Source organism: Egretta garzetta, unplaced genomic scaffold (genome assembly GCF_000687185.1).
Source record: "Egretta garzetta isolate BGI_Z169 unplaced genomic scaffold, ASM68718v1 scaffold154, whole genome shotgun sequence".
Classification (NCBI taxonomy): Eukaryota; Metazoa; Chordata; class Aves; order Pelecaniformes; family Ardeidae; genus Egretta; species Egretta garzetta.
This window is the reverse complement of record NW_009259600.1, coordinates 6,013,329-6,034,936: the sequence shown is the minus strand read 5'-3', so window position 1 is coordinate 6,034,936 and position 21,608 is coordinate 6,013,329. Positions and strand designations below refer to the sequence as shown.

The following is a 21,608-nucleotide window of genomic DNA, read 5'->3' as shown; positions in this document are numbered from 1 at the left end:
GCTGGAGCACCTCTCCTGTAAGGACAGGTTGAGAGAGTTGGGCTTGTTCAGCCTGGAGAAGAGAAGGCTGTGGGGAGACCTGATTGTGGCCTTTCAGTATTCTTACTTATAAGAAAGATGGAGAAAGACTTTTGAGCCTGTTGCAATAGGACAAGGGGTAATGGTTTTAAATTGAAAGAGGGTAGATTCAGACTGGATATAAGGAAGAAATTTTTTACAACGAGGGTGGTAAAACACTGGAACGGGTTGCCCAGAGAGGTGGTGGAGGCCCCATCCCTGGAAACGTTCAAGGCCAGGTTGGATGGGGCTCTGAGCAACCTGATCGAGTTAGCGGTGTCCCTGCTCACTGCAGGGGGTTGGGCTAGATGGCCTCTAAAGGTCCCTTCCAACCCAAACCATTCTATGACTCTGTATTTGAAACCAACTGTCTAAAAGCTGTCTTACTATCTGTGTTACAGGTGAAAAGGTGCTCAGGAAGGGCATAGTTGCCAATGGGAAATAAATGGCCTCTTTGTCCATGATGGAGAGGAAGGTCATCTAGCTAGACAGTAACTCCAGGGAAAGCTTTGGCTCCTCCCATTTGGAAAAAGGAGACATTTTGGCAGACAGTGCTTCTGACAATGCAGAGCATACATTGCTCACAAAAGTACTCGGATCCCTTCCTCTGCAACTGCATGAGGTCCCTATGCTAACTGCAGCAACTGCTTATAAAACAAACTATTAAAGTAACTATTTTCTCCAATTTTAAATGGAATTTTGTGTGCTTGATATCTTCTTTGAGCAAGTTAATTGCTCTTGACTTCTTCCCTCCCACCTGCCTTTCTACTCAGCGTGGTTTTTTCTATTTGCAGATTCAAACCTCTTCCTCACACACTGCGCGTCAACCTGCTCCTCTCCCCCATGAGCCCCCCAGGGCAATGCTCTCCTACAGGTGAGGGACCACTCTGGTTGCTGTGCTGTGGTAGCCCTGATTTGGGGATGGCTCTTAAGCTTCTTTCATCCCTCCTCTTAAGTAACAACAGGTCCTGGGAGCTTTTGGCCCAGAGGCTCACGGGTTTCCAGGGTACCAGGAGCAAGAGATCAGCTTATCCTGATCTGGTCCTCTAGTTGCATCACTGGGTTTGGAGGAGTTACACATATCTGGAATTATATTTATACAGCAGCTTGGTCGGAGCTATTGTATGCTTCGGCCAGGAGGACAGCGTGCGTTGGGAAGGCCTGGCCATGCTGATAGCGCCCGCCTGGATGAGATGCAGCAGCCGTGCAGTGCGTGAGCAGCAGTGCAGCACAGCGGGGGCAGCCAGACCTACGCTGAAACCCCTGGCAGAAATAGGGCAGCCTCGCCACGAGGCCTCCTTGGCCTTGCAAGGCAAGGTGCTCCACTCCTGGTTTCTACGCTGTTTAGAGAAACAAAAGCTGAAGTCCACTCAGATATCCACCACATCAACACTTTGACACATTGACTCTGCCACATTGGACACTTTCAAGACTCAGCTGTGTGCTGGGCCACCTTGTCTAGACTGTGCTCTTACCTAGAAAGGTTGGACGAGATGATCCTTGAGGTCCCTTCCAATCTAGGACTCTGATTCTATGATGATCCAGAGAGAAGTGCTGAATAATTTGGGTTGGATGGAACTTCTGCAGGTCCCGAGTCTGACTCCCTGCTCAAAGTCAGCATGGGGTGAGACGAAACAGAAGTGAGATACCTGGGGATCAGGGGTGGACGTCTGCAACCCCGGGAAAGGAATTGGAGCCCCGTGACCTTCCAGCTCTCTGGAAACACTGTGGGTCTGTTGGAAAGTGCCATCATAACAACCACAGCAAGAATGCTTGGGGCTCAGTGCCTTTCATCCAGGGGCTTCACACACAATTAAGCCTGATTAATAGAAACAGTCCTTTTTATAGACACGGTAGGGATAGGGAACATGAGGCCTTGTCTGAGTCACTTAAGTTGAAAAAATCTCACTATTAAAATACCACATTTTAAAATTGATCTAGTTAAAGTAGGGCAGTTTTTCTATTATAGGCATGCCCTAGGGCATGGAGGGATTAACATTGCGCTTCCCAATGTCTGGAGCATCCACAGCTCCCACTAACTTCATTTGGGAATATGAATGTTTTAACAGTCATGGAAATCTGGCCCTCAGCAATGGGCCTGAGTAGACATGGCTTTTTTGTATTAAGCCAGTGATAGGAATGAGAGCAGAATTTTGGGTTCCATGGCAGGGAAGGGGCTGAGGAAGATCAGCAAGCGGGTCTGTAGGGTGGCTCTGCTCTCCTACCTTCCCTTTGCTCCATATCCAGCCAATGCTTGTCATATACATAAGTATATCTATACCCTCCTGGGCGGATCCAGGTCCGCGGTGCCCTGTTCAGAGCCATATCAGCACAGAATCATCGAATCATGGAATCATTTAGGTTGGAAAAGACCTTTGAGATCATCAAGTCCAACAGTTAACCTTACACTGCCATCCCACCACTAAACCATGTCCCTAAGCACCTCATCTACCCGTCTTTTAGATACCTCCAGGGGTAGGGACCACAAAGCATCAGGAGGTGTCCAGAGAGCCAGGATTGGTGTCTGGGGTACACACAGCGTATCGGCTTGCTTTGCCATGTTAGCTTGTTTCTGATAGAAGTAAATTATTTACATCTCTGTGGTGAAGTGGATCTTGTGTCTGCATGAAGAACACAGAGCTGAGCAAGGGCTGGCCGGGCAAAGGGAGTAGGGCACGTTTCTGTGCTTCACTGCTCAGAAGCATAATACTGATAGTAATGCGCAAACGGCAGGGTTGTCAGCTCTGAAAACCTCAAGCCGTTAAAAATATCCTTAGAGACATTTGCTCCTTTCTGATACCACTAACGATCCGCACCTTTGAGTTTTTCTACACAGCCCATGATTTTTTTCCTTTAATGAACGTGCAGATCCCTTCGCTGTGGCAGTCGGGCAGAAAACCCCATGTAATATCACAGGCCTTTGCAATCCCTTAGCGAGCATTGCGACACTGCGGCTGGCTTGCTACATTTGCAGAGAGACCTTTGCCTCGGTAGCTTGCACATCCCGTTGGTCTTAATGTCATGCTGCCAGCCCGATGGATTAACCCAGACTTTGTGATCTGCTCAGAGCTGGTGCTTACAGGGAAACTGGGGTATTGGAGGGAGATCTAATACTTGATAAATCCTTTGCTGAGTTGGCGATGTGCGCAGACTGCTGGATATTTCTGCTTGTGTGACTGTTTTTTAAATTTGTCTTCTTAGTACTCAGAGTAGGCTATTTTTACAGGGAGTTCATCTATATCTGAATAGATTTCTTAGACGTGTCCCTTCATGGAAAGGAAGCGTGCAAGGCTAATTATGATTGAGAATTCGCATACATCTAAGGCCATAACATACCTGCAATCTAAGATATTTATCTGTTTTTAATGAGCAGTGAACAAACACTCCTGGGAGTCCCCACCTCCCATCCAGTCACTGGGTAGTTCGTTCACTAGATTTGACGTTTTGGGGATTTTCACTTTCAAGTTATTCATGAATTTATAGGAGAAGTAAAATAAACAAATGGGTGAGAAACTGCTTAAAATGAATGGCACTGTCACCAAGGCTGTAACTGTTACAAAGTCGTGGCACCATTTTTTAACGTGACATCCGTGTGTATGTCACACCAGCTGCTTTGCTGGATTGGCTTCACGGCTCACGTAGTCCTATATCCTTTCCCTGACAGTAGTCAGGGGAGGAAGGAACAAGAAACGTCCTAATCTTGATTAGCTGAGGTTTGGGGTAAAACCCTGACAGCTTTCAAAATCTCAGAATGTTGCAACTCCGAACACTCGTGTTGGCATTCATGCCCTTACTGACTGCTACAGCATTTTTGCCATCGGTAACATCTGGTAGCTGGGAGTCCCACAATTGCACTAAACATCATGGGGAACGGCCTAACTTCACGTCACTTCCTAATACGTCACGTTTTAATTTCTTCAGCTGTCCATTTCTCCTTGCATCATGAGGGAGGACGGAAATCCGTTCTACACCTTTTCTACGTCAGCATTATCTGATGCATTTCTGTTACTCGTGTTTCTGTGCTTAAGCAGCCTCTTCCATCTTCAGGCTTATACGCCCTGGAAATAAGCTGTTGACAAGTAAGTGAGAGTGTGAATTCAAAGTGCAATACCATGTTGCACAAGCTCCTTGTGTGGCCACCCCTGCTCCAAATTTGGAGGGCTTTTTAAAATGTGTCCCAGCTTATTTCTACTGCACGCAGAGAGCACGTTGCAAAAGTCCCAGCTTACTCTTTATAGCTCAGACCTTTTCCCACCGTACCTCAACAAGCGGGGCAGACGTGCTGAGGTGCAACTGCGCAGCAATATCTGGGCAGGGCAATCATGTCCCCCAGCAGCCTCCACCACTTTCCCCCTGTTGGGCAGCCTCTCTGGGATGTTGCTGATGACCTCCTCCAAAGCCTCCTTTAAGCCCCTCTGACCCTATAGTTCCCAAAATAGGGTCAAGTGCTGTCATCAGGCTGGGCACAGCGCAAAAGGAGGGGCAGAGAGGGTTGTGGAGAGATTACTTGGCTGCAATTTTACAAATTATGGGTAATATGGAAGATCAGGTTTTAAGAAATCAAAAAAGGAGAAGGTGGGTTGGCAGTGTCGCTCTGTTTGTTATCTCTGCATTTGCTGTGCAGCCACAAATTCTCTGGTGTCCTGGCCCAGGGAGAATATGATTATATGAGCGAGTTTGGAAGAAAGCTGGGTGTGATTCCTTAGCTTTTAGAGCAGTAGTCCCAGGTAGGACTCTGCAGAGCTGTCACTTGTATTTGTTCATTGCGGGTTTTTTTTTTTCATTTACAGATTATCCAAACATTTGAGCTACGAGGGTGATGTGGAAATCATATATTCTATAAGGATTTTCCCCTTAAAGGCAAGCTCACAGCGTAAAAGGTCTTCCAGGCTCTGCGGAGGGCTGGCAGGAGTTTCTGAGTGACAGCCAAAAATATGTTCTTGCAGCAGTGTTTCCACATTGATGGCACTACAACAGAGGCAGCTCCGCTAGAGATGGAGCAGGCAAACCCACGCTTTGGCAGGATGGGGAGATCTGCCTGCCTAGACGTAAGGGTAGCTGTCAGCTTTGCCGTTTTATTTGTCTTCACCTAAGGCAGTGGTAGGAATTATGTTCATACGGCAAATAAAAATAGTCCTAGTAAAAATATCCTAGGTCTTTATCCTCTCACTTTTATCTTACCCAAGAGTTATCTGCATCGCTTTGGAAAGCTGATACTCCCTGAACACCGTACGAGCCCTGCATAGTGTTGGGTGCTGGAAAGGCGACTAATTACTGATTAGTTACAAGTGCTGCAGAGAGGCGAGGAGGAGAGAAACCCCCTGAAGTTTTCACTGTTTCGGTCTCACTTTAGCTGCCATGGATTTAGCACCCTTTTCAGCTGGGGCCAAGAAGAGGTTTCAAATGACTCGTGCAAATGGACTAAAGTTTCAGGGCAGCTCATGCCCGGGAGGACATTCTCTTCTACCTAGCTAATTCCCGAAATATAATCGGCAGGCCCCGGCTGAGCCGAGGGAGCCTCTCGCGTGTACGGTGCTTTACCCTGCCGGTTGACCTAGTTGTTAAGGCAGGGAGTCACGCACAATGCCAAGCCTGTTAAGTGACTGCAGATTTCTTCGCTCAAACAAGCAAACAAGAAATTAAAGAAAAGCTTCAGCCGTGTTGATAAGCTTGTAGGGGCACACAGGGCTTGTTTGTTTGGTTTGGGGTTTGGTTTGGCCTTTCGTTGAACCTGGTGAGGATGGAAAGCTGCAGTAAGCTTTAGTGCAGCACAGGAGGCCGGAGGAGGCAGACCCACAGCTCCCAGCCATGCGGGGCTTTGCGAGAGCCTACACAGCATCGATCCTGCTCTGTTTGCCATGTCCTCCGATGCCCTGGAAGTGTTTGCTCTGCCGTGCTGGTGTCTTAGTCAGAGAGGTAAAAGGAAAGACGGAAACTGTCTGTGTTATAGCACACCCTGGTCAAAGGCGGCACAAGGTTTCTGCAAGATGAGCAGCGTCAGTGGCATTCCCATGCCTGCCTAGCTGTGATCTCCATATCACTGGACATTAGAGACACTTTGAAGAACATTACAGGGACCCGAATTTCAGAGGAAAAGTGCATAGCAGTTTGTGATCAGTTCCCCTGTAAGGACTACATCGTCCTTAAATGATCAGCTATGAACTCACAAGTCGTGGTCTAAATCCTTTTCCTAATTGTCCTATGCTTGCAAATACAGCTTGTATTAGCCATCTGTGTTTTAGGACTATGCCATGTAAGTGGTTTGGGGTGGCATTTAAAAATAATTCCAGTAATATTCAGAAAATTCTTTTCAGCAATAAAACTTTCTTTTCAGTGTCCATGATGCGTAGGAGCTTGTGGTAATTTATGGTGATGCTGGAGAAGCGAGGCTTGCTCCTGGAGGAAGCCCTTGTTTGTAGCCTGTAACATGGATATGCACAAACTGGTTTTATGTTCTGTTTTAAAAGACTATTTGTGAGCACTTTAAGAACTGAGGACAGGATTTACGATGCACGGAGTGAGAAGACTGTTCTTTGCTCAGCAGTGCTACTGCCCAAAGAGCCAGACACTTCACTGGGTCATTTGCTGCCCTGACCTTTTTTCAGAATATTTTCTTATTTGAAATATATCTTCAGGCAGAGGGAAGTGGCCCCATCATTTTATTTTATTAAAAAGAAGCCCCGTGAATATCCCTTCTCAGTTTGGCCATACCTGTGAGGTGAGTGCTGTGTATACCCCATGGGACTGGGTAGAGGACTGCAACGTATGGATTGGCAGTGGTGCTTTACATGTATAACTGCGATAAGCCAGAGGCAAATAGAGCTGATCTGCATACAAAATATTCTCTTAATGAAAAGGCAGATGAAGGAATACAGGTCTTGCTCTGTTACAGCTACAGCTTTCAAGATACTAAAGATCACAGGCTCTTTGCACAACATTTTTTATGAGAAATGAATGCTCTAGAAACCATTCTTCATCATAAAAGATGCCAGCATGGATGGAACTGTGGAATGAATCTCCGTGTCACCAGCAATACAAAGGACCGACACAGAACTGCTTTTTATTTATGATATATTACACTGCATAAACGCTAATGGGCCATGGGTGCTGGAGCCAAACCGTCTGGACCGGATCCAACGACTGCAGGTGTTACCATGGTAGTGCCTCCACCAGCTTCGAAGCAAAGTCTTCTACTTGAGCAGCTCCACCGTGCTGGCTCATGTTCAGAGCCTGAGGCCTCGAGTCAGTCCCACAGACCTGCTTTTCCTACGCAACTAATTATTATCTTCCCATGCCCTTGCATCACAACTGCACAACCACAACAAAGGTTTGTGCTCTCCATGGCAGTGCTGTCAACAAAAGGTCTCCTTGCATGGCTTTTGGGTCATATTCTCAGAGATCTGTATTCGAACAAGGTCCCCAGGGGAGTGGTCATGACCCCAAGCCTGTCAAGAAGCGTTTAGACAATGCTCATAGGTATATGGTTTAACTTTTTGGTTGCCCTGTGTGGAGTCAGGAGTTGGACTCAGTGATCCTCATGGGTCCCACCCAATTCAGAATATTGGGTGATTCTACGATTCGAGTGTTTTCTACTTTTCCCACTTCCCAATATGTGACTACAAGAATATTAGTGCAGCAGTTTGGTGAAAACTTTAAGATCACTGGGTGCATGAAATAAGAATAGAAGAGGACTTAGGCTTTTTTTTTTTTTAGCTTTTAACCATACACAAAATATCAAACAACATTGCTCTTTTACTATGCAATAGAAGAATCATCTGTTAGAGAAGGACAAACAAAGAAGCTCATATGCAAACTCCAGCTGTCCCCCAGTGCATGTTACAATGGCTGGTCGGATTTTTACAATCTGCCTCCTCTGCTCTTGTCACTTCATTCTGCCTCGGAAGTCTCTGCTCAGCTGTAAGTGTTAGCAACTGAGCAATGGCGAGGGGCACGGTTTGCAGGATGAGCCCCAAAGTGCCAGCAGCAGCAGCTGGCCGAGGGCTGGCAGTGGGAAGAGGTGTCCCTCCATCTGTAAAGAAAATCACAAGGCATGAATAGTGAATCAAACCAGAGCTATTACAATATCTTATGCAATGTTTTAAAAGGGCATTTATTATAATATGTTGCAAATATGGAAATCTCTTTTTCTTTTTTTCCCTGGAGATGTGTATTAAAATGTATAAAAACATTTGTGGCTTGTTGCATTTTTTCATTTGCAGAGTTTATTCCTAGAGCAGGGCTTTTTCCTCTGTGATCCTCTTCAGTACAAGATCCAGCTAGAGGGTACTTACTCTGCACCGCCGGTGATGAAGGCGGCACCATTTGTTTGATGGGAGGAGGCAACTGCGAGGTTTAGGTTTCTTCCTAACAGCTCGGTAGCTGCATTACAAATAAGACCACCGCCTATACTGCCTGTATTTACATAGCCTAAATGTCACCAAAGAATGTAGGCTGCAAGAATCTGGGCCTAAAAGTGTCACAGAAGTTCCTTTATCTCCCTTCTTGCAATGAATAAGAAAAGCCCAGTTATGGTAAAATGCTCTTTGCTGCAAATTACATTTTAAGCACAATTAACATTCAAGGCACTAATCTGGAAATGATTCAAAGAAAGATTTCTGTCGTGGGGTTCTTTGAATTAATTCTTTGCACATCATCTGTAAGCATTAAGTCCTCGATATTGGTTTCGTATATGTACGGAATTGTGATTGCCCTGTTGTGAACGAAAGCAATGCTTTCGTACAATGTAGAGGATTGAGCTGATACTCATTATCACATTGGCACTCATTGTGGATACCACTGAAACAGCTTTCATGAAATTAACCACTTCAGAAAACAGATAATATATGATTGGACTTATCAAAATGAGTTTTTTCTCCACAATCTATTTGTAACCTGATGGCTTGCAAGACATGGAGGTGAAAAATAAGACAATTTTATCTGCAATTAGCACCACACATCTGAAATATACCTTGAACTTGGGCTTCTATTATGTCTAGAGTTGTTATGACAAGTATAACTGCTCTGTGGCCTTTTGGGCCAAATCCTATTTCAAGAATGGCGGTAGTAATGTATCTGAAGCTTCTGTAAAATTACTCTGCTGAATTTGGGCAGCTAGGGTCGCCTGTGCTTGAGTATGAATTTTTTGGAAGATCTTTCACTCTCCTCAGAAGCACAAATATTCCCACTAACTCCATCTTCAAACTTTTCTGGTTGATATTTTTCTCCCAGTGAGTTGTAACTTTTATCTAATTGAATGAACAGATCCGTATTTGTTTGCAGAGGTTTGGGCAGCTTATGCCCCATGCTTAGGACTTCTTAACCTAAAGCACTGCAAAAGAGGAATTTCAATTTTTCCAGGGTCACCAATTCCAACTGCAATTTCAGGGCCCCTCTCATCTTTCCCAGCCCCTCAAGGTGTACAAAACACAATTTAGTTCCTTGAAACTTGGTGTGCTTCTTTCCAAAGAGCCCACCTGGTGCTGAGGGGTCAGGAATGATTGTTAATGCACTCTCTGCTTCATATTTTATTTCCTGAAATACTGCATATAATTTGGTTGATTTTGCAGTTACTGTAGTGGGTACTAATATTGCAGGGGGGTTATTATTATTATTTAAATCATGTTAATTTTAATAGTGTTCCGGCATGTTAAATTCTAAGCACATTCTTGGCAAGAAGTCTCTGTAGCTCATAGCTCCTCCTCTCCCAGCTTAGCTGCTTCAGTTGATGCTGTGACTGCCATTGCAGTGACACTTTCAGAGCATCACTCAAGCACATTAATGCAGCTTTAATTACCGATACGGTTACCCCGCCAATAGACAAGCTCCACTGTACCATCCAGATAATTCTTCATGGGCATTTATGTTTATGTATTTACCCACAGCACAAAATCACTTGACCTTTAGTAAAGTTTGTTGATTTATCTCTCTGTACCACGCTCCACACAGTCCTCTCAAAATTTATTCCTTGCAGGTTCAAAAGCCATCATTTCCACTGTCTTACTACGAAAATCTGAACCTCTGGCCTCGGTTTGGGTTGACTTTTTCCTTTTTATTTTCCCCTGCAGCTTCTTTGGAATATCAAGATTCTGATCTGCCTGCAAGCCCCAAGCAGTTAAATACAACTTTGGGCGGTTTTTCTGCTTAAGGGCGTGATTTGGGGTTGCTCGTTATGACAGCCTTGCAGTTCCAGTTGTTATCTGTCGTGGGTAGGTGTATAACTGCATTTTCATTGGAATCTCACTCATTTATTCTCTGTTCTGTGAGTACTGGAAGCTTAACATGTCATTAGTATTCTTTGTGGTCTTTTGAAAAATATCAGCTGAATCATTATAACACAAGGAAAATGGGTACCTCTCAAATTTGTCTCCAGTTTCCCTCCTATTAGGGCGTTAAACTATGTGAAAACTTCATTCTTGGCTTGAGCCAAGAGCAGTTGCACGTAGAGCTGAACATTAGTGAAAACTAATTACCTCGTCCTCAGCTTCCCGGCAGGGGAAGAAAAGAGGAGTTATCAGAGGAGGATGAGCCAAGAGAATGCCCTGGTTTTCCAACATTGTGCAGAGAGAGAGACGTAAGCCACGGCTGATGAGGAATGCTAATGGTATCGCGCAGCTGGCGTCTCGCGCTAAAGCAAGCAGCCGCAGCGACAGCTCAGTACCGCCATCGGAAGAAATCAGCACCCGTCTTTGCTGGAAGCAGAGCTGCGTGCGTTCTCATCAGTGCCCTAAGGGATTTCACTGCAGCACTTTATTATTACCTTTATTTTATACTTCACTCATTGGGTCGTTAAGGATGCCACATGGACGTGTGATTTAAATCTCCCATATGGGACTCTGGTGAACGGAAATGTTACGTGGGCCCCAGGGCTTTGTGGTGGCACTGTCCCATAGAAGCTCACTGAGGCTGCGGTAGAACAAGACCATTTGCTTCACGGACATTAGCAGTTACCACATCTGCTTCCCACAATTTGTGCCTTATTTTTCATACTGCAGAAATCCCAGCTCACGCTATCACATCCCCATCTCCCTCCTTCTCTACAGCCCCACGTTCTCCCCATACCCCCTAAGACCCTTTGCCCACGGTAACCTGCCAAAGGCTGGCCGGGGAGGAGGGAGCGCTGCGGCTGGTCCAAGCCATTGCTATCCGGCTACACAGAGCAGATGATCACTGCACTCCTGCTGACACCTCTTCTTGGTGCAAGCGGCCACTCTGCTGCGGAAGAAACGAGCAGAATGTGAGGTTTATTCAGTGTCCTCCCACCGAAAGAAGAGGACTCCATTTGCTAAATAAATCCTTTTCACTTGGAAGATGAAGACCAGGCCTGCTGCAGGTGGGGCTTTTAAGAGGACTCCCTAGAAGAAGACCAGTGCTACCCTGGAGAAATGTGGAGACTTTAGAGTGTTAAAATCACAGAGCTGTACCTGACCGGGGCCGAGGGGAAGGTATAGCAAGCATTGCCTTTGCTGCAGTGACAGACTGCTGCTACTGATATCTGTAACCTTCCCTCAAACTGAAAAAGCAGCAGCTGCCTGCCGCTTTCTGGTATTGCTGTTGGAAAACTGAAGTTTAGAAGCCATGCATCATCTGTCAAAAATCTTTATGAATCTTGCTGCGGTAAATGCAGGGGTGATGAATGCATACTACAGGAGTTTTGTGGCAGAGAAGCAGAGCTTGCTGTTTCAGGCAGCCCTAGCCCAGTCATGCAGAGTTTGTTGAGGGCTCTTTTATCCAGACGGACGAACCTCAAGGAAACATTATCCCAGAGGAAAGGTTGGCAGGAGACAGCATGTCACCTAGATGATGGGAATATTCTTCTGACCAGGATTTAGAAACCAGACAGCTTACGGAGACAGTAACGAAGACAGAGCTTTAGAGTAAAAGGTACCAAACCCGGCAGCGTCTTAGCTGTGGTCCTGCAAGTGGCACTACCCATGTCGAATCTTCCCATTGCGGTTGCTGTTTTTACTCAAGGTGAACAGGTTTACAAACACACTGTATGGACAGCAGAATAAATATGATGATTTGAATGCCCAGTCCATTTCTTTTTCTCCTCAGGAAAAATGCTAAGATGCCCTTACATCCCCATGTCTATGCAGTACTTGGCAGAAGGGACAATCCATAGTTGCTAATTTTTAAGATTCTACTGAGAACTGTAAGGTATTCGAGGTGCTTTTAAGCGTTCATTACGAAACACTGGTACATTTTATCAGTTTGCCTTTATCCCTAGTGATCACCTTTTCCTATCATCTTGAGAGGGATTACGCTGTTGAGAAGAAGAGACCCCTGCACAATAGGGAGCAAGAAAACGTGGAGCTCAGAAAATGGGGAAAGGTACTCGGATGAGAAAAGATCCACAAGGAATTAGATAAATAGAAGGAAGAAGAAACTTTAGGGGAATTGCAGAAGAGTGTTAGGCTGGAGATACGGCTGGTGGGGCTGCAGCCAGGCATGGGTGGAATAGGGAGGGGAGGAAGGACTGGAAGAGCAAAGCGGGGTTTGGGGGAGGGGGGAGAGGATTGGGGCTGAGCACCCCAGTGTAGGTGGCCCAGGGCCTGGCTTGTTAGTAAGGAAACCACAGAAAGGGGAATTAAATGCCCCCTTCTGTAACCCCTCGTGTTATGAAAGAATTTTCTCTAAGTAACAACCAGAATTTGCTGTGCCTGCATTATTTTGAAACCTGGAATAAAACAAATCAAGGCAGAACTTGTCCTTTGATGATAGGAGGAAATTTGAATATGGGTGAAAAATCTGAAGGAATTATTTTTCGTGAATCTTACACTTGAATTTTTAAAGTCCCTGTGGTAATTTTGTGGGGGTCTTTTTTTTTTTTTAAAGACTCGAGGCTGTCAGTTTAGTGTGGCACATTAGAAAACTCAGTACTCTTTCCACTGTCGCAGTTAACTCGACAGGGAGACTTTCCGCAGTCTTGGAGATCTGGTGTTTTATGTGTGCCCTGCTTTTGCCACCATGGAATCTCAACAGGCATCAAAATATCAAAGCCTGACATTCACAAGGTAGTTTTAATACCTTGCAGGAATGGTAAAATTTGGGCAAGTAATTTTTCCTTAAGTCCAGGCACTTATGTTTTCAGCCAAAATACGATTTCTGGGATGAGGTGCTCCGCTGCTACCTGTTTTCAGCTTTTTATTTTGTTAGGCATTTGCATTCCTCGGCTGGCTTAGGTCCACATGAAGAAGGCATAAACCGAAGGGAAGGGGTGATCATGGAAATTCAGAGTGCAGAGCAGCTGAGTAGGCTCCACGGCAAGCAACGTGGCAGTGGAAAGGCTAACAACTCATAAGATCAAATATTTGTATTCTCAGGGACTACACTCTCTTCATTAATTTGCAATTACCATGATAAACTCAGGATAAATTTCAGGGGAAAAAAGTAATAATTGTCTTGTTAACAATTAGAAGGGACATTATGTTAAAAATGCCGTAAGAACATTTAAATTCAGACATTTTCCTTAAGATTATATATTCATTAAGGGACTGTAAATCACTAAGAGGCAGGATAATTAAGATTTTTTATTTATGTAATGATGAGAAATTCATACATAATTCTTACAGTTTAAGATTTCTTTGTGAAAATGATGACTTGGGCATTGACAAGGATTTATTAGATGAAACTCGTTCATGGAATGACTTTTTTCCTAGACTTTAATATCTCAATTTGAAACTTATCAGTTTTCCACGGTTTACAATATATTAGACTTGTTAAATGTAAGAGTAAAACCATTAGCTTTGGATAATAAATGGTCTGTTGTAAGAAATAATTTAGCATATCATCAAAGCAAATTGTAGAACTAATTGCATTCCATTTATCATTGGCCGTGTGTTGTGGTTTAACCCAGCAGGCAGCTGAACACCACACAGCCATTTGCGCACTGCCCCTCAGTGGGGTGGGGGAGAGAATTGGAAAAAAAAGGTAAAACTTGTGGGCTGAGATAAAGGCAATTTAATAGGACTGAAAAGGAAGGGAAAATAATAATGATGATGATAAAAGAATATACACAAGTGACGCACAATGCAATTGCTCACCATCCGCTGACCGATGCCCAGCTGGTCCCTGTGCAGTGGCTGCGCCATGCCTACCAACTCCTCCCCAAGTTTTTTTGTTCAGCATGACGTTGTATGGTGTCAGGTATCCCTGTGGTCAGTCAGGGTCAGCTGTCACGGCTGTGCCCCCTCCCAGCTTCCTGTGCCTCCCCAGCCTCCTTGCTGGCAGAGCAGTATAAGAAGCTGAAAAGTCATTGACTTAGTGTAAGCACTGCTCAGCAACACCTAAAACATCAGTGTGTTATCAACATTCTTCTCATCCTAAATCCAAAACACAGCGGGCGCTATGCCAGCTACTAGGAAGAAAATTAACTCTACCCCAGATGAAACCAGGACACCGCGTCAAATCTGGTGTGGTATTTAAAAGCAAATTTTGTCTGAGAATTAAATGGAAGTCACTGACATTGATTACACTTATGATTGTGTTTACATGTGGTAAAATCTCAGAAACACAGTCCCTAGGTATTATTACAATCATTCATTTAAATTCCGCTTCTATTACAGAAAATGGGAAACATTTCTTTGGCTTCTCAGAGTAAACCTAAGCCCAAAGCCCTGCTCCGTAATTAGAAAAATACTGGGATGTCCTGCATAAAGGATCATCTAGGAGGCAGTACTCCAAAGGACATGCTGCTTTAGGCATTTCTTTCCCCCGATGGATGACACTTGGGCAGCCACCTCTCCCTCCAGCTCCAGGGGAACCTGCGCTGATGTGGGTGTCTAGCTCAGCTGTGGGACTGCAGCAGCCGCCCAGGTGCCGTGCTGGGTCCCTGCTCCGCACTTGCAGGCAGTGGAGAAGAGGGAAAACAAATTCCAAATTACGCAAGAAAATTATATATAACAAGAAAGGGTCTGGGCACTTTGCTGTCCCCTGGCCTGGGGGCTCTCTGCAGGGAGGTAAGCAGCAGGGGCATGGCCCCGACACAACACTATGGCTGGGAGAAGGCCAGGGACCCCCGAAGACTGCCCAGGGCTGAAGGCTGGGTTCAGGTCTGCAGCTCTCAGCAGCTCTGTCCTCCTGCTCTGCAGCGACCCAGTGGGGCCCCAGCTGCAGCCCCCTGCTGCCCCTGCCTGCTTCCTGGCTGTGCATGACCCTGCTGCACTACACAGTGTCTGCCTTGGGGTTTTCGAGATGTTAAAACTAATTGAGATCTTCTGGCTTAGCACTACGTCTTCTGGTTTGAGTGTGCACGCTGGGTCGTACATTCTTGCTGCTGAAAATGGGGCACGACAGAGAGGATGGGGTACTAACCAGAAGGTACTGCCCCAGCCTTGACTGACACTTCACGTTCAGCTTTTGCTTGCACTTTGAGCTGGTCAGATGTGGAGGTACTGACTATTTCGGCCATCTGTGAGGCAATGGAGTCTAACAAAAGTAACCCAGCCCTGGCTGCTTTGCTTTGCTAACTTTCCTATTGGCTCTGCATATTTGACCGGCAATAGCAAAGCCAAGGGACAGAACTGACACAGTATCCTGAGCAGATGATATCCGTAGCTATTGTTTCACTTCCAACAACATTATGTCTGATCCAGGACGTTGCCCCACATTCTTGAGCCAATGGTGAATGGTGGTCCTACACAAGATTGGGGATCTTACTGGCAACAAAATTAAAAAGGGATTTTCTTCCTCATTTTTCAGGACCACGGAAAGGCTGAGCCTGGAAAAAGAAATCACGGGCTATCTTAGAGTTAAGGGCCAGCCCCGAGAGAGAAAGAGTGGCAGGTATACATGGACATGGTTTCCTAGAGGTGAAGATCAAACTCAGTTGCATACAATTAGGGACTCAAAAGCATGTTGACAGGCCACCAGTTCAAAGGCCCTGGGTACCACCAGCATCACAGTGGTCTGACAACCAAATGCACAAGTCCAGAGGCCATTCATTCCCATATGTATGTGACATGGACCCTGCAGATCCTTTCGTACACTCTTAACTGTGTTACAGAGGTAATTATTCCATGCTGGTCACTACCACCAGCCTCTTATCTATGAGTTTTCTGGTTTTTATGGGGAAAAAAAAAAGTTCTTTTTGAAAAGGTCTGTCAACTTCTAAGTGAAAAATGCATGTTACAGAAAATTCAAATGCAGAGGGAAGCAAGTAGTGCCACATTCTGCTCATCTTCCTCCTGCTAACATTAGCAACTCTATTCATGCAAGCAAAGTAAACAGGATTCATCTTAAATGGGTCAAATATTTTTTTTTCAAGTGTGTTGTCACATACTTTGAAAGCAGTGAAAGAGTTTGCTAGGGTTCTGTCTGTCTAAGAGTCCTACCCCTTTTGCCCTGATGGGAAAGGCCTCTGCCCTGACTTGTGGTTCTCTTGTCCCAGAAATGTGTGAAACATTGTCAGTGAAACAGAAAATGCAAACACACGTTTGGAGGCATCTCAGACAGCACTGCAGCGCAATCTCAAGAGACCAGTTTCCTTCTTGCTGCTCTTGGATAACAAGGGGGAGCTTACCACTACCTCTCAGAGCTGTGAGGGTGATGAAAGACATTGACAAGTGGAAAGTGCTTCTCCAGGTGTTAGCTGGAAATCTGCCTCTTGAAGACCATGAGTCTTCACTCTTGACAAAATGCCCTACCAGCCAGGGCAAAACTGGGGGCTGCTGGGGGACACTGTGTCTAGAAATCATGAGAAGAACATGTGCACGTTCATAAAGTTGGAAGGTGACTGACAAGAACAACTACCAAGCCAAACAGCCTGAAAACACTCTTAATCATGGCCTAGAGCTAGGACCACATTTGGGGAAGACAACCTACACAAGAACTACAGGGCTGAGAATCAACATCTGGGAACAAAAAACCCTTGCGAATGCAACGAACAACAAGAGTATTCATTCCGAAAGAGTTAATAAAAAAGAATCTCCCCGATTGGTAACCACCAGTAACAGCACATTCTGCTTATTTTTAAGCTCCTTGCATGGTACACAGACCACTTTAGCCCGCTTTAGTGTTTGGACTGTTGTATTTTACCACTGTTGAGCCTCCTGTTTATCCACAGAAGGAAACCCCATGCCTCTTCTCCGATCCAGATATATTTGTAATGAGAAATGATAAATTCCATGGAGGCCTAACCCTCGGCCTCCAGCTGATCTTTCAGGTTTTAGTGATGATCCAGCACATGTGGATACTGGGAACTAGAGTGTGAGTGATTAATATACAACCCGGTATCTACCACGTAATGAGCCGAAGTAATTTCTAACCTGGGCTGGACTTGGGCACATTTCCTAACAGTAAAAAGTCCATACCCTGTTGCAGATACTTAAAGATTTTGAGTCTTCTCTACTAGTTAATGAGGTGTAGGCATGCAGGTCGCTAGACTCTCAAGCCATGCTCATATTTGAATACTCTTTTCAATAGTTCTTATGTAATACCTCAGATATTTAATTCACAGTCATTTTCTTTCAGTTTCTGTCCACACAGTCTAAATTTTTTGGAGGTGAAAACATTCTAGCATTGGATCTATAGGAGACCGTAGCTATAAAAAGCAAAACTGGGTTTATGATGCATTGCTGGATACCCTTAAAACGGGATTGAATTTTCTCTTGCTCTTCTACCTTTGATTTTGGAAAACAACCCCAACTTAATTTTACTTACTTGTGCTATCTTTATATAGTGCTTTCAGCTGCTGCTTCCATTCATTTTCCATGTGTGACATCACCCCACAGGCATCTACAGAAGCTCAGTCAGTCAAAATAATGCCAGTATATACACCTTTTTTAACCTTTCCTTTGTGCAAATGACTTAGCGCGAGTATGAGATCTATTCCGTAACTATTCTGTACATAAATCACACTTAAACTTATGCCTCTTCTGAAGCCGAACTAATCCATGCTAGGAAGTTGGGACCTTATTCCTGCCCCAGTTGTTTTGATCCAGGAAACGATTCAGTAAATATAGGTGAGAGGTGACTGCTCCGTATGAGTGAAGGCAGAGATGTCTTTCCTCCCACCACCCCTGGGCTTTTAATAAATATGAATCATTCCTGCAGCTGGTTATCAGTACTTCTGTCAGCTGGACGGGAACAGTGGTAGCTCCAAAGTACACAGCAATGAAAAAAGTCTGAAGATCATGGTATCAGGTGGTATTACTTCGACAAGGTCCTATTTATACAGGTCGTTTTACGAAAAAAGAGAGACTATTAGAACTCTAGTATTTCTACAGTACTGGGGGGGTATGAGGGACACAGAGCTGTCACAGCCTTCATTTTCCTTTTCTTGTGCCTCTGCCCCCTGCATGGACGTTCCTGCCCCAAGCAGCTCAGACAAAAATGCGATTTGGACTGATTCTCTCCTTGCACCACAACGGCTGGGTGCTCCGGCTGGCTGGCTACAGACCGTTAGCTATACCTGGCACCGAGTGCCGCTGTGTGTAAGAGGAGCCAGGAGTGGGACTACAGTGTCAAGTTCGAGAATTCAGAAATCTAAGCAACCTTGTCCCTACATCCAAAGGTGGATTGTTATTTGTATGTGTCTTCTGTTGTGCTGAGTTTTCAGTAGCTTAGGGACAATTTATTCTCAATGGAAGATGAAATTCCTGTGTAATCACATAATTCCTGCACCTGAGGCTTTAAGAAAAAACACCGACTGCCACAGGAGTTGGCAGCAGTGGGGGAAGAGGAAGAGGAGATGGAGGAGGAAATAATCTCATTCTCTCACCTGCAGGAGCGGAATCCAACCCCGCTGCTGACGCTTGGTGATAGAGGGTGCATCAGAGAGGGAGAGGAAATGGGAGAACCAGAGGAGAGAAGAGGTACCCCATAGGAAGACGTAAAGAGAAGGAAATACTTGGGATTAGCGGGGAAGGTCATCTGTCTATGCAGCCCTCAGACATCTGTCCAAACCAATCTGAAGCTCCTGACCGCTGGGTTGCCTCACCAGTAAGTACTTTTTGCACTCCAAAAGACGAGGTGGGGAAGGGTGTCTTTCCTGCTCTGGGTTATCTGCGTCATAGGGTTAACACCTGATTTTGTCTACACCCAACTGTGAACCGTGCTGAAAAGAAAACGTGGAGGCAAAAAAAAAAAAGAAGGAAATGTGGTAGAAGTGCCTCACAGTTGTAAGTAAGGGCTGGACACGTATTTTGTGCTCTGCTGCTTTTTTATCTTTGGAGAACAAAACGTGAATTGTTACTCTAATAATCTATGAAATATATTGTGTGTATGGAGCCATACAAGGTTAGGAATCCAAGTATTAGAACTGAGGGTAGAGAAATGTTAATGAGGCAGAAGGAAATTTTGTTAGCTTTTTTACTTTCTGCCTCTCCAGACAAAGCAGGACTGCTGTTTTGTGTAGCAGTATACTAAAAATATATATACATTGAGCTGTGGCATCAGTTTTCTAGTTCTGCATTAATATCACCAGTGGTAGTGGAAACACTGTATAAAGAGTTCATCCACCAATTTTTCCCATTTTGTATATAGTGACTACACAGTTCAGTCTTGTACTCTCCTAAACAGTGTGCCACTCTTTTTTTTTTTCCCCAGTAGATTTGAGAGGACAAAGTTTATTTTTCTGTTTTCAAGTGTTGCTTCCTCCATGTGAGCAGGAAATCCTCCCTCCCTCCATACGTTTTTAAAATAGCTGAGAGTGCCCCCAATTAATTGCATATCAAACTGAAGTTCTTTTTCCTGTCCTACGTGACTGTCCTCCTCTCTTAAATAGTCCATCTGTTTTCTTACTCCCAATATGAATACTAAAAACATCCCCTATCTACCAAAACAAAAACTCCTCTGGGAAGATGAATGTAGACGTGGTGGCAGTAATTGATGTGGCAGTTACATCACTCATATGTCACTGGAATATCTTCAGGTATTACCATCAGGAGATGTCTAAGAACACAGATAAAATACATAGTTCTCCACAGAGCTAGTACTGACTTATTCTTTGCCTTTTCCCTGCTCAATCACTTTTTGGCTGCACCTAAACGTCTCCAAACTAGTCACGTCCTTTTCCTAGTTTAAATCCCTTCCAAAACCGTGTTTTAAAAAATATACTTTCCCAAAGAATACAGCTTTCTGGATTGCTCCTCTGCATCTATCACTATAACCTTTGTCCTCCCCTCTAACCCTTCCTACTTTCTTTCCCTGTTAATGATTCACATTTATTGTGCTGTGTCCAAGCTCTGCCCAAACCTCTCTTCCTATCTCTGTACTTTTTTATTTCGTTTGGTTTATGGGTTTTGTTTTTTTAATATACTCTGATTCCTCCTCCTACGCTTGGATTCTGGAACAGGAACCCAAATGAACAGGTAAGTCACGGATGAAGGGTGTGATATAGAACACACCTGAGAAAACAGCAGTGTAAACCACTCCATTTTTAGTCCTCGATGCAGGGTGTGTTGCAGATGTATGCGAGAGGTCTTCTGGCTTTCTAATCAATGTGCCTGCATTTACTGACTTCATCCATTACCGACTAGTGCTGTTATCAGGAAAGATGAGACACTGTAATGAGACTGCATATGTTTGTCAGTTGACTTCTTCCTCATTTAAAAATTATTTGCAAAAGAGAAGATGACAACAGATGAAAAGCGCAAACAAACTCTATTCCTCCATGCTGTGGAACTTCAGTCTGATTTTATTTCTGAAGAGATGACAGGTGTGTATTTATTCACCACCTTTCTAAATTCTCTCTATAAAACTAAACAAATCCAGCTCTGCTTTGAGAAAAAAAAACCCATCCAAACTGTGCTAGTATACCTTTTTAAAAGAAAGTGAATGTGCCCCGAGATGAACAATTACTTTCCAAAGCAAGTATATCTTCTGGTGGGTCTCGGTGAACTGGATAGCTATGTATTTTAGTGTCCGGAAAGAACTGTGACTACTGGAATAAGTTTTTAAAAAACCAGCCCTGTGTAGTTTGGTAAAGTTGACATGGCAGATCGGGGCTGGCAGATCAGGGTTCATCCTCAGCTCCACCATGGAACAGCCTTGTGACCTTTCACTGAGGCACCTGATCTCCGCATGGCTCTTTTCCACTTGTAGCCAAGCCACGCTTCCTCCCAAGGGTGTTACAGAAGTACTAAAGGCTTTGGGATGCATTGAAGAGGTCCCAGTACCTCAGTGAAACTCCGTGCAATATACAGGTCAGCTAAACCCTTCAGTTCATGTATTTACTTACGGGAATCTCGAAGGCCCGAAATTCATGACAGATTGCGGCTGCCAGGTACACAGTGCGATTAGGCTCCTCCAACGAGCGTCATTAACAGCTTATCAGGGCTCAGTGCGCGTTAGTAGGCCGTTGTTATCTCGGTGACGAAGGCTTCAGACTGGCCAAAAAGACTTGCTCTCTTTTCCTACCTGCTTACAGCTGTAGTGCCAGGATGGCTCTTGGTTTTGTAGAAGCCACTGCTGAAGCACAGATTCAAGGTGCCATACGGTCTCACGCGTGGGTAGCCGCCTGCCCCGGATCCCGAGGGACGCTTTTAGTCGAGCCCTACGTGGTCGCTGCCTTCTGTCAGGAACTACAGAAAGACCCCAGCCTCGCCTGCAGC

At 44.8% G+C, this 21,608-nt stretch overlaps 1 protein-coding gene and 1 long non-coding RNA gene across 2 annotated transcripts in view; both read left to right on the top strand.

Moving 5' to 3' along the window:
* The first annotated feature begins 361 nt into the window (after positions 1–361).
* Positions 362–7,735, top strand: LOC118452236. Its single transcript, XR_004841934.1, has 3 exons — positions 362–725; positions 852–931; positions 4,848–7,735. It is a non-coding gene; the product is annotated as an uncharacterized LOC118452236 (long non-coding RNA).
* An 11,242-nt stretch (positions 7,736–18,977) lies between these two features.
* Positions 18,978–21,608, top strand: part of AZIN1 (antizyme inhibitor 1) — a 31,978-nt gene continuing 29,347 nt past the window's right edge. The window contains exon 1 of the mRNA XM_009638376.2: positions 18,978–18,996. The gene's annotated coding sequence lies outside the window, so the exon portion shown is untranslated. The remainder of the gene's footprint in view (positions 18,997–21,608) is intronic.